We start from the raw sequence: 10,369 nt of genomic DNA on the forward strand, positions 1-10,369 counted from the left end.
AAGAGTAGCAAAGAACGGAGAACAGCGCAGCTTGGTTGTGCTTGGGGGCGTAGCTCAGTTGGTAGAGCGTTCGCTTTGCATGTGAAAGGTCCCGGGTTCAAGCCCCGGCGCCTCCATGTTTTGTGGTCAGTGCGTGGTAAGTGTTGGTCGCGGCGAGCCTAAAGGCACGCAAGATGTTGCAAAGCCAGCGTCACAGACTCGTATACTGACGTAAGGAGAGCAAGACGTAAATGTGAGGACCGGCTGTTGTCGAGGTGTCATCGAGTGCAAATCTGCCTTAGGTATAACGGCCTAACCTCAATGAAGTCTAGAGAGTGGACAACACGTTCGTCTACCTCAGAGCGTTGGCCGAACGCTATTTTCGACGTCGTGCGTGCCACTTTGATTTTGGCCAACTACGATTCGATACAGAATGCAGGAAACCTGAAAGACACCCTCACGGACACATTGAGAGTAGTGTTTGTCAGCGGAATAATGGGAGTGCAAGGGTCTGTGTCATTGATATGGCTGTATGTAGGGCGGTTCGTCAGCAGGGGGCGTAGCTCAGATGGTAGAGCGCTCGCTTAGCATGCGAGAGGTACTGGGATCGATACCCAGCGCCTCCAGAATTTTTAACACCCCAACATGCGCACACTGCCATGCAAGTGGAATAATTCACAGCCAGAAAATGTGTCAAGGCAGATACGAGCCAACGATTAGCAGCCACAATTGGCAAGCGTGCTGTAATGCGCACGAAGCACCCTCCTCCCACCACTACACATAATTTAGAAACAGTACAAGTGTTCCCATAAGATTCTCAAACCTATGTCGCAAAGATCAGCCTTGCGCCGAATTCACAAAAATCCCACTGCACATTCCAATTCTTGACGTGCAGTCGGCTGCTACTGGTGTTGCTAGTTGTGACTGCTGATGACAGATGCCGTAGCAATCAATTCATGGAGTGACTTGTATGTTTTGCGATACTCTGTCTCTGACAAGCAAGCAGAGGTGACATAGGCGCGAACACAGGAAGCTTGCAGCCCCTCGCTGCCTGCAGACACCGAACAGCCACACTAGGAGGGCGGCCTAAGTCGTAGGCGAAATGTGCTCATTCGCTTGTGTGCGACGTCAAGCTCTAAATAAGGCTGTCACTAGCGTGAGCGTTGCGTGAGCGTCGTGTAAAGTCGGAAAAGTCGTCTGCGTGGGTGAGTGCCATGTTTGGGGAGCGTTTCGTAGTTTGCGCAGTGCAATGGAGACGCGGAAAGTTGTTGTGGCCCAGTCTTTTGCAGTTGGACGACAAGAGTGGTACACAGTAGTAAAGTGCGAGGCAGTGAGTTGGCATGAACAGTCGAGTGCACAATGGGTCTTCAGATGTGCTTGTTACCTCAGGTGCTGCGTGATTGTCGACATGGAGTGAAAACGGAGCAACTTGTGACTGTCCCTTCAATTTAAGACGTTAAAAACGGACGGAATTTGCAGTCGTAATACCAGAGCATCGAAACTACTTGGAACTCTTGCGTATGTGAACGTGTCCGCGCCTTTGTACTCTGGTCCCTTCACCCCTGCAAACCAACCAACCATCGTGTCCGTGCACATAAGAGTAGCAAAGAACGGAGAACAGCGCAGCTTGGTTGTGCTTGGGGGCGTAGCTCAGTTGGTAGAGCGTTCGCTTTGCATGTGAAAGGTCCCGGGTTCAAGCCCCGGCGCCTCCATGTTTTGTGGTCAGTGCGTGGTAAGTGTTGGTCGCGGCGAGCCTAAAGGCACGCAAGATGTTGCAAAGCCAGCGTCACAGACTCGTATACTGACGTAAGGAGAGCAAGACGTAAATGTGAGGACCGGCTGTTGTCGAGGTGTCATCGAGTGCAAATCTGCCTTAGGTATAACGGCCTAACCTCAATGAAGTCTAGAGAGTGGACAACACGTTCGTCTACCTCAGAGCGTTGGCCGAACGCTATTTTCGACGTCGTGCGTGCCACTTTGATTTTGGCCAACTACGATTCGATACAGAATGCAGGAAACCTGAAAGACACCCTCACGGACACATTGAGAGTAGTGTTTGTCAGCGGAATAATGGGAGTGCAAGGGTCTGTGTCATTGATATGGCTGTATGTAGGGCGGTTCGTCAGCAGGGGGCGTAGCTCAGATGGTAGAGCGCTCGCTTAGCATGCGAGAGGTACTGGGATCGATACCCAGCGCCTCCAGAATTTTTAACACCCCAACATGCGCACACTGCCATGCAAGTGGAATAATTCACAGCCAGAAAATGTGTCAAGGCAGATACGAGCCAACGATTAGCAGCCACAATTGGCAAGCGTGCTGTAATGCGCACGAAGCACCCTCCTCCCACCACTACACATAATTTAGAAACAGTACAAGTGTTCCCATAAGATTCTCAAACCTATGTCGCAAAGATCAGCCTTGCGCCGAATTCACAAAAATCCCACTGCACATTCCAATTCTTGACGTGCAGTCGGCTGCTACTGGTGTTGCTAGTTGTGACTGCTGATGACAGATGCCGTAGCAATCAATTCATGGAGTGACTTGTATGTTTTGCGATACTCTGTCTCTGACAAGCAAGCAGAGGTGACATAGGCGCGAACACAGGAAGCTTGCAGCCCCTCGCTGCCTGCAGACACCGAACAGCCACACTAGGAGGGCGGCCTAAGTCGTAGGCGAAATGTGCTCATTCGCTTGTGTGCGACGTCAAGCTCTAAATAAGGCTGTCACTAGCGTGAGCGTTGCGTGAGCGTCGTGTAAAGTCGGAAAAGTCGTCTGCGTGGGTGAGTGCCATGTTTGGGGAGCGTTTCGTAGTTTGCGCAGTGCAATGGAGACGCGGAAAGTTGTTGTGGCCCAGTCTTTTGCAGTTGGACGACAAGAGTGGTACACAGTAGTAAAGTGCGAGGCAGTGAGTTGGCATGAACAGTCGAGTGCACAATGGGTCTTCAGATGTGCTTGTTACCTCAGGTGCTGTGTGATTGTCGACATGGAGTGAAAACGGAGCAACTTGTGACTGTCCCTTCAATTTAAGACGTTAAAAACGGACGGAATTTGCAGTCGTAATACCAGAGCATCGAAACTACTTGGAACTCTTGCGTATGTGAACGTGTCCGCGCCTTTGTACTCTGGTCCCTTCACCCCTGCAAACCAACCAACCATCGTGTCCGTGCACATAAGAGTAGCAAAGAACGGAGAACAGCGCAGCTTGGTTGTGCTTGGGGGCGTAGCTCAGTTGGTAGAGCGTTCGCTTTGCATGTGAAAGGTCCCGGGTTCAAGCCCCGGCGCCTCCATGTTTTGTGGTCAGTGCGTGGTAAGTGTTGGTCGCGGCGAGCCTAAAGGCACGCAAGATGTTGCAAAGCCAGCGTCACAGACTCGTATACTGACGTAAGGAGAGCAAGACGTAAATGTGAGGACCGGCTGTTGTCGAGGTGTCATCGAGTGCAAATCTGCCTTAGGTATAACGGCCTAACCTCAATGAAGTCTAGAGAGTGGACAACACGTTCGTCTACCTCAGAGCGTTGGCCGAACGCTATTTTCGACGTCGTGCGTGCCACTTTGATTTTGGCCAACTACGATTCGATACAGAATGCAGGAAACCTGAAAGACACCCTCACGGACACATTGAGAGTAGTGTTTGTCAGCGGAATAATGGGAGTGCAAGGGTCTGTGTCATTGATATGGCTGTATGTAGGGCGGTTCGTCAGCAGGGGGCGTAGCTCAGATGGTAGAGCGCTCGCTTAGCATGCGAGAGGTACTGGGATCGATACCCAGCGCCTCCAGAATTTTTAACACCCCAACATGCGCACACTGCCATGCAAGTGGAATAATTCACAGCCAGAAAATGTGTCAAGGCAGATACGAGCCAACGATTAGCAGCCACAATTGGCAAGCGTGCTGTAATGCGCACGAAGCACCCTCCTCCCACCACTACACATAATTTAGAAACAGTACAAGTGTTCCCATAAGATTCTCAAACCTATGTCGCAAAGATCAGCCTTGCGCCGAATTCACAAAAATCCCACTGCACATTCCAATTCTTGACGTGCAGTCGGCTGCTACTGGTGTTGCTAGTTGTGACTGCTGATGACAGATGCCGTAGCAATCAATTCATGGAGTGACTTGTATGTTTTGCGATACTCTGTCTCTGACAAGCAAGCAGAGGTGACATAGGCGCGAACACAGGAAGCTTGCAGCCCCTCGCTGCCTGCAGACACCGAACAGCCACACTAGGAGGGCGGCCTAAGTCGTAGGCGAAATGTGCTCATTCGCTTGTGTGCGACGTCAAGCTCTAAATAAGGCTGTCACTAGCGTGAGCGTTGCGTGAGCGTCGTGTAAAGTCGGAAAAGTCGTCTGCGTGGGTGAGTGCCATGTTTGGGGAGCGTTTCGTAGTTTGCGCAGTGCAATGGAGACGCGGAAAGTTGTTGTGGCCCAGTCTTTTGCAGTTGGACGACAAGAGTGGTACACAGTAGTAAAGTGCGAGGCAGTGAGTTGGCATGAACAGTCGAGTGCACAATGGGTCTTCAGATGTGCTTGTTACCTCAGGTGCTGTGTGATTGTCGACATGGAGTGAAAACGGAGCAACTTGTGACTGTCCCTTCAATTTAAGACGTTAAAAACGGACGGAATTTGCAGTCGTAATACCAGAGCATCGAAACTACTTGGAACTCTTGCGTATGTGAACGTGTCCGCGCCTTTGTACTCTGGTCCCTTCACCCCTGCAAACCAACCAACCATCGTGTCCGTGCACATAAGAGTAGCAAAGAACGGAGAACAGCGCAGCTTGGTTGTGCTTGGGGGCGTAGCTCAGTTGGTAGAGCGTTCGCTTTGCATGTGAAAGGTCCCGGGTTCAAGCCCCGGCGCCTCCATGTTTTGTGGTCAGTGCGTGGTAAGTGTTGGTCGCGGCGAGCCTAAAGGCACGCAAGATGTTGCAAAGCCAGCGTCACAGACTCGTATACTGACGTAAGGAGAGCAAGACGTAAATGTGAGGACCGGCTGTTGTCGAGGTGTCATCGAGTGCAAATCTGCCTTAGGTATAACGGCCTAACCTCAATGAAGTCTAGAGAGTGGACAACACGTTCGTCTACCTCAGAGCGTTGGCCGAACGCTATTTTCGACGTCGTGCGTGCCACTTTGATTTTGGCCAACTACGATTCGATACAGAATGCAGGAAACCTGAAAGACACCCTCACGGACACATTGAGAGTAGTGTTTGTCAGCGGAATAATGGGAGTGCAAGGGTCTGTGTCATTGATATGGCTGTATGTAGGGCGGTTCGTCAGCAGGGGGCGTAGCTCAGATGGTAGAGCGCTCGCTTAGCATGCGAGAGGTACTGGGATCGATACCCAGCGCCTCCAGAATTTTTAACACCCCAACATGCGCACACTGCCATGCAAGTGGAATAATTCACAGCCAGAAAATGTGTCAAGGCAGATACGAGCCAACGATTAGCAGCCACAATTGGCAAGCGTGCTGTAATGCGCACGAAGCACCCTCCTCCCACCACTACACATAATTTAGAAACAGTACAAGTGTTCCCATAAGATTCTCAAACCTATGTCGCAAAGATCAGCCTTGCGCCGAATTCACAAAAATCCCACTGCACATTCCAATTCTTGACGTGCAGTCGGCTGCTACTGGTGTTGCTAGTTGTGACTGCTGATGACAGATGCCGTAGCAATCAATTCATGGAGTGACTTGTATGTTTTGCGATACTCTGTCTCTGACAAGCAAGCAGAGGTGACATAGGCGCGAACACAGGAAGCTTGCAGCCCCTCGCTGCCTGCAGACACCGAACAGCCACACTAGGAGGGCGGCCTAAGTCGTAGGCGAAATGTGCTCATTCGCTTGTGTGCGACGTCAAGCTCTAAATAAGGCTGTCACTAGCGTGAGCGTTGCGTGAGCGTCGTGTAAAGTCGGAAAAGTCGTCTGCGTGGGTGAGTGCCATGTTTGGGGAGCGTTTCGTAGTTTGCGCAGTGCAATGGAGACGCGGAAAGTTGTTGTGGCCCAGTCTTTTGCAGTTGGACGACAAGAGTGGTACACAGTAGTAAAGTGCGAGGCAGTGAGTTGGCATGAACAGTCGAGTGCACAATGGGTCTTCAGATGTGCTTGTTACCTCAGGTGCTGTGTGATTGTCGACATGGAGTGAAAACGGAGCAACTTGTGACTGTCCCTTCAATTTAAGACGTTAAAAACGGACGGAATTTGCAGTCGTAATACCAGAGCATCGAAACTACTTGGAACTCTTGCGTATGTGAACGTGTCCGCGCCTTTGTACTCTGGTCCCTTCACCCCTGCAAACCAACCAACCATCGTGTCCGTGCACATAAGAGTAGCAAAGAACGGAGAACAGCGCAGCTTGGTTGTGCTTGGGGGCGTAGCTCAGTTGGTAGAGCGTTCGCTTTGCATGTGAAAGGTCCCGGGTTCAAGCCCCGGCGCCTCCATGTTTTGTGGTCAGTGCGTGGTAAGTGTTGGTCGCGGCGAGCCTAAAGGCACGCAAGATGTTGCAAAGCCAGCGTCACAGACTCGTATACTGACGTAAGGAGAGCAAGACGTAAATGTGAGGACCGGCTGTTGTCGAGGTGTCATCGAGTGCAAATCTGCCTTAGGTATAACGGCCTAACCTCAATGAAGTCTAGAGAGTGGACAACACGTTCGTCTACCTCAGAGCGTTGGCCGAACGCTATTTTCGACGTCGTGCGTGCCACTTTGATTTTGGCCAACTACGATTCGATACAGAATGCAGGAAACCTGAAAGACACCCTCACGGACACATTGAGAGTAGTGTTTGTCAGCGGAATAATGGGAGTGCAAGGGTCTGTGTCATTGATATGGCTGTATGTAGGGCGGTTCGTCAGCAGGGGGCGTAGCTCAGATGGTAGAGCGCTCGCTTAGCATGCGAGAGGTACTGGGATCGATACCCAGCGCCTCCAGAATTTTTAACACCCCAACATGCGCACACTGCCATGCAAGTGGAATAATTCACAGCCAGAAAATGTGTCAAGGCAGATACGAGCCAACGATTAGCAGCCACAATTGGCAAGCGTGCTGTAATGCGCACGAAGCACCCTCCTCCCACCACTACACATAATTTAGAAACAGTACAAGTGTTCCCATAAGATTCTCAAACCTATGTCGCAAAGATCAGCCTTGCGCCGAATTCACAAAAATCCCACTGCACATTCCAATTCTTGACGTGCAGTCGGCTGCTACTGGTGTTGCTAGTTGTGACTGCTGATGACAGATGCCGTAGCAATCAATTCATGGAGTGACTTGTATGTTTTGCGATACTCTGTCTCTGACAAGCAAGCAGAGGTGACATAGGCGCGAACACAGGAAGCTTGCAGCCCCTCGCTGCCTGCAGACACCGAACAGCCACACTAGGAGGGCGGCCTAAGTCGTAGGCGAAATGTGCTCATTCGCTTGTGTGCGACGTCAAGCTCTAAATAAGGCTGTCACTAGCGTGAGCGTTGCGTGAGCGTCGTGTAAAGTCGGAAAAGTCGTCTGCGTGGGTGAGTGCCATGTTTGGGGAGCGTTTCGTAGTTTGCGCAGTGCAATGGAGACGCGGAAAGTTGTTGTGGCCCAGTCTTTTGCAGTTGGACGACAAGAGTGGTACACAGTAGTAAAGTGCGAGGCAGTGAGTTGGCATGAACAGTCGAGTGCACAATGGGTCTTCAGATGTGCTTGTTACCTCAGGTGCTGTGTGATTGTCGACATGGAGTGAAAACGGAGCAACTTGTGACTGTCCCTTCAATTTAAGACGTTAAAAACGGACGGAATTTGCAGTCGTAATACCAGAGCATCGAAACTACTTGGAACTCTTGCGTATGTGAACGTGTCCGCGCCTTTGTACTCTGGTCCCTTCACCCCTGCAAACCAACCAACCATCGTGTCCGTGCACATAAGAGTAGCAAAGAACGGAGAACAGCGCAGCTTGGTTGTGCTTGGGGGCGTAGCTCAGTTGGTAGAGCGTTCGCTTTGCATGTGAAAGGTCCCGGGTTCAAGCCCCGGCGCCTCCATGTTTTGTGGTCAGTGCGTGGTAAGTGTTGGTCGCGGCGAGCCTAAAGGCACGCAAGATGTTGCAAAGCCAGCGTCACAGACTCGTATACTGACGTAAGGAGAGCAAGACGTAAATGTGAGGACCGGCTGTTGTCGAGGTGTCATCGAGTGCAAATCTGCCTTAGGTATAACGGCCTAACCTCAATGAAGTCTAGAGAGTGGACAACACGTTCGTCTACCTCAGAGCGTTGGCCGAACGCTATTTTCGACGTCGTGCGTGCCACTTTGATTTTGGCCAACTACGATTCGATACAGAATGCAGGAAACCTGAAAGACACCCTCACGGACACATTGAGAGTAGTGTTTGTCAGCGGAATAATGGGAGTGCAAGGGTCTGTGTCATTGATATGGCTGTATGTAGGGCAGTTCGTCAGCAGGGGGCGTAGCTCAGATGGTAGAGCGCTCGCTTAGCATGCGAGAGGTACTGGGATCGATACCCAGCGCCTCCAGAATTTTTAACACCCCAACATGCGCACACTGCCATGCAAGTGGAATAATTCACAGCCAGAAAATGTGTCAAGGCAGATACGAGCCAACGATTAGCAGCCACAATTGGCAAGCGTGCTGTAATGCGCACGAAGCACCCTCCTCCCACCACTACACATAATTTAGAAACAGTACAAGTGTTCCCATAAGATTCTCAAACCTATGTCGCAAAGATCAGCCTTGCGCCGAATTCACAAAAATCCCACTGCACATTCCAATTCTTGACGTGCAGTCGGCTGCTACTGGTGTTGCTAGTTGTGACTGCTGATGACAGATGCCGTAGCAATCAATTCATGGAGTGACTTGTATGTTTTGCGATACTCTGTCTCTGACAAGCAAGCAGAGGTGACATAGGCGCGAACACAGGAAGCTTGCAGCCCCTCGCTGCCTGCAGACACCGAACAGCCACACTAGGAGGGCGGCCTAAGTCGTAGGCGAAATGTGCTCATTCGCTTGTGTGCGACGTCAAGCTCTAAATAAGGCTGTCACTAGCGTGAGCGTTGCGTGAGCGTCGTGTAAAGTCGGAAAAGTCGTCTGCGTGGGTGAGTGCCATGTTTGGGGAGCGTTTCGTAGTTTGCGCAGTGCAATGGAGACGCGGAAAGTTGTTGTGGCCCAGTCTTTTGCAGTTGGACGACAAGAGTGGTACACAGTAGTAAAGTGCGAGGCAGTGAGTTGGCATGAACAGTCGAGTGCACAATGGGTCTTCAGATGTGCTTGTTACCTCAGGTGCTGTGTGATTGTCGACATGGAGTGAAAACGGAGCAACTTGTGACTGTCCCTTCAATTTAAGACGTTAAAAACGGACGGAATTTGCAGTCGTAATACCAGAGCATCGAAACTACTTGGAACTCTTGCGTATGTGAACGTGTCCGCGCCTTTGTACTCTGGTCCCTTCACCCCTGCAAACCAACCAACCATCGTGTCCGTGCACATAAGAGTAGCAAAGAACGGAGAACAGCGCAGCTTGGTTGTGCTTGGGGGCGTAGCTCAGTTGGTAGAGCGTTCGCTTTGCATGTGAAAGGTCCCGGGTTCAAGCCCCGGCGCCTCCATGTTTTGTGGTCAGTGCGTGGTAAGTGTTGGTCGCGGCGAGCCTAAAGGCACGCAAGATGTTGCAAAGCCAGCGTCACAGACTCGTATACTGACGTAAGGAGAGCAGGACGTAAATGTGAGGACCGGCTGTTGTCGAGGTGTCATCGAGTGCAAATCTGCCTTAGGTATAACGGCCTAACCTCAATGAAGTCTAGAGAGTGGACAACACGTTCGTCTACCTCAGAGCGTTGGCCGAACGCTATTTTCGACGTCGTGCGTGCCACTTTGATTTTGGCCAACTACGATTCGATACAGAATGCAGGAAACCTGAAAGACACCCTCACGGACACATTGAGAGTAGTGTTTGTCAGCGGAATAATGGGAGTGCAAGGGTCTGTGTCATTGATATGGCTGTATGTAGGGCGGTTCGTCAGCAGGGGGCGTAGCTCAGATGGTAGAGCGCTCGCTTAGCATGCGAGAGGTACTGGGATCGATACCCAGCGCCTCCAGAATTTTTAACACCCCAACATGCGCACACTGCCATGCAAGTGGAATAATTCACAGCCAGAAAATGTGTCAAGGCAGATACGAGCCAACGATTAGCAGCCACAATTGGCAAGCGTGCTGTAATGCGCACGAAGCACCCTCCTCCCACCACTACACATAATTTAGAAACAGTACAAGTGTTCCCATAAGATTCTCAAACCTATGTCGCAAAGATCAGCCTTGCGCCGAATTCACAAAAATCCCACTGCACATTCCAATTCTTGACGTGCAGTCGGCTGCTACTGGTGTTGCTAGTTGTGACTGCTGATGACAGATG

At 51.0% G+C, this 10,369-nt stretch overlaps 14 non-coding genes across 14 annotated transcripts; all 14 read left to right on the forward strand.

The window, feature by feature from the left end:
* The first annotated feature begins 43 nt into the window (after positions 1-43).
* Trnaa-ugc lies at positions 44-116 on the forward strand. The gene has a single exon. It is a non-coding gene; the product is annotated as a tRNA-Ala (tRNA).
* A 416-nt stretch (positions 117-532) lies between these two features.
* On the forward strand, positions 533-605 carry Trnaa-agc. Its single transcript has one exon. It is a non-coding gene; the product is annotated as a tRNA-Ala (tRNA).
* Positions 606-1,618: 1,013 nt separating this feature from the next.
* Trnaa-ugc lies at positions 1,619-1,691 on the forward strand. Its single transcript has one exon. It is a non-coding gene; the product is annotated as a tRNA-Ala (tRNA).
* Positions 1,692-2,107: 416 nt separating this feature from the next.
* Positions 2,108-2,180, forward strand: Trnaa-agc. Its single transcript has one exon. It is a non-coding gene; the product is annotated as a tRNA-Ala (tRNA).
* A 1,013-nt stretch (positions 2,181-3,193) lies between these two features.
* Positions 3,194-3,266, forward strand: Trnaa-ugc. Its single transcript has one exon. It is a non-coding gene; the product is annotated as a tRNA-Ala (tRNA).
* A 416-nt stretch (positions 3,267-3,682) lies between these two features.
* Positions 3,683-3,755, forward strand: Trnaa-agc. The gene has a single exon. It is a non-coding gene; the product is annotated as a tRNA-Ala (tRNA).
* A 1,013-nt stretch (positions 3,756-4,768) lies between these two features.
* Trnaa-ugc lies at positions 4,769-4,841 on the forward strand. Its single transcript has one exon. It is a non-coding gene; the product is annotated as a tRNA-Ala (tRNA).
* Positions 4,842-5,257: 416 nt separating this feature from the next.
* On the forward strand, positions 5,258-5,330 carry Trnaa-agc. The gene has a single exon. It is a non-coding gene; the product is annotated as a tRNA-Ala (tRNA).
* A 1,013-nt stretch (positions 5,331-6,343) lies between these two features.
* Positions 6,344-6,416, forward strand: Trnaa-ugc. The gene has a single exon. It is a non-coding gene; the product is annotated as a tRNA-Ala (tRNA).
* Positions 6,417-6,832: 416 nt separating this feature from the next.
* Trnaa-agc lies at positions 6,833-6,905 on the forward strand. The gene has a single exon. It is a non-coding gene; the product is annotated as a tRNA-Ala (tRNA).
* Positions 6,906-7,918: 1,013 nt separating this feature from the next.
* On the forward strand, positions 7,919-7,991 carry Trnaa-ugc. Its single transcript has one exon. It is a non-coding gene; the product is annotated as a tRNA-Ala (tRNA).
* A 416-nt stretch (positions 7,992-8,407) lies between these two features.
* Trnaa-agc lies at positions 8,408-8,480 on the forward strand. Its single transcript has one exon. It is a non-coding gene; the product is annotated as a tRNA-Ala (tRNA).
* A 1,013-nt stretch (positions 8,481-9,493) lies between these two features.
* Positions 9,494-9,566, forward strand: Trnaa-ugc. The gene has a single exon. It is a non-coding gene; the product is annotated as a tRNA-Ala (tRNA).
* A 416-nt stretch (positions 9,567-9,982) lies between these two features.
* Positions 9,983-10,055, forward strand: Trnaa-agc. Its single transcript has one exon. It is a non-coding gene; the product is annotated as a tRNA-Ala (tRNA).
* The last annotated feature ends 314 nt before the right edge of the window (positions 10,056-10,369 follow it).

The sequence above is a fragment of the Schistocerca piceifrons genome, unplaced genomic scaffold, assembly GCF_021461385.2.
Source record: "Schistocerca piceifrons isolate TAMUIC-IGC-003096 unplaced genomic scaffold, iqSchPice1.1 HiC_scaffold_438, whole genome shotgun sequence".
NCBI lineage: Eukaryota > Metazoa > Arthropoda > Insecta > Orthoptera > Acrididae > Schistocerca > Schistocerca piceifrons.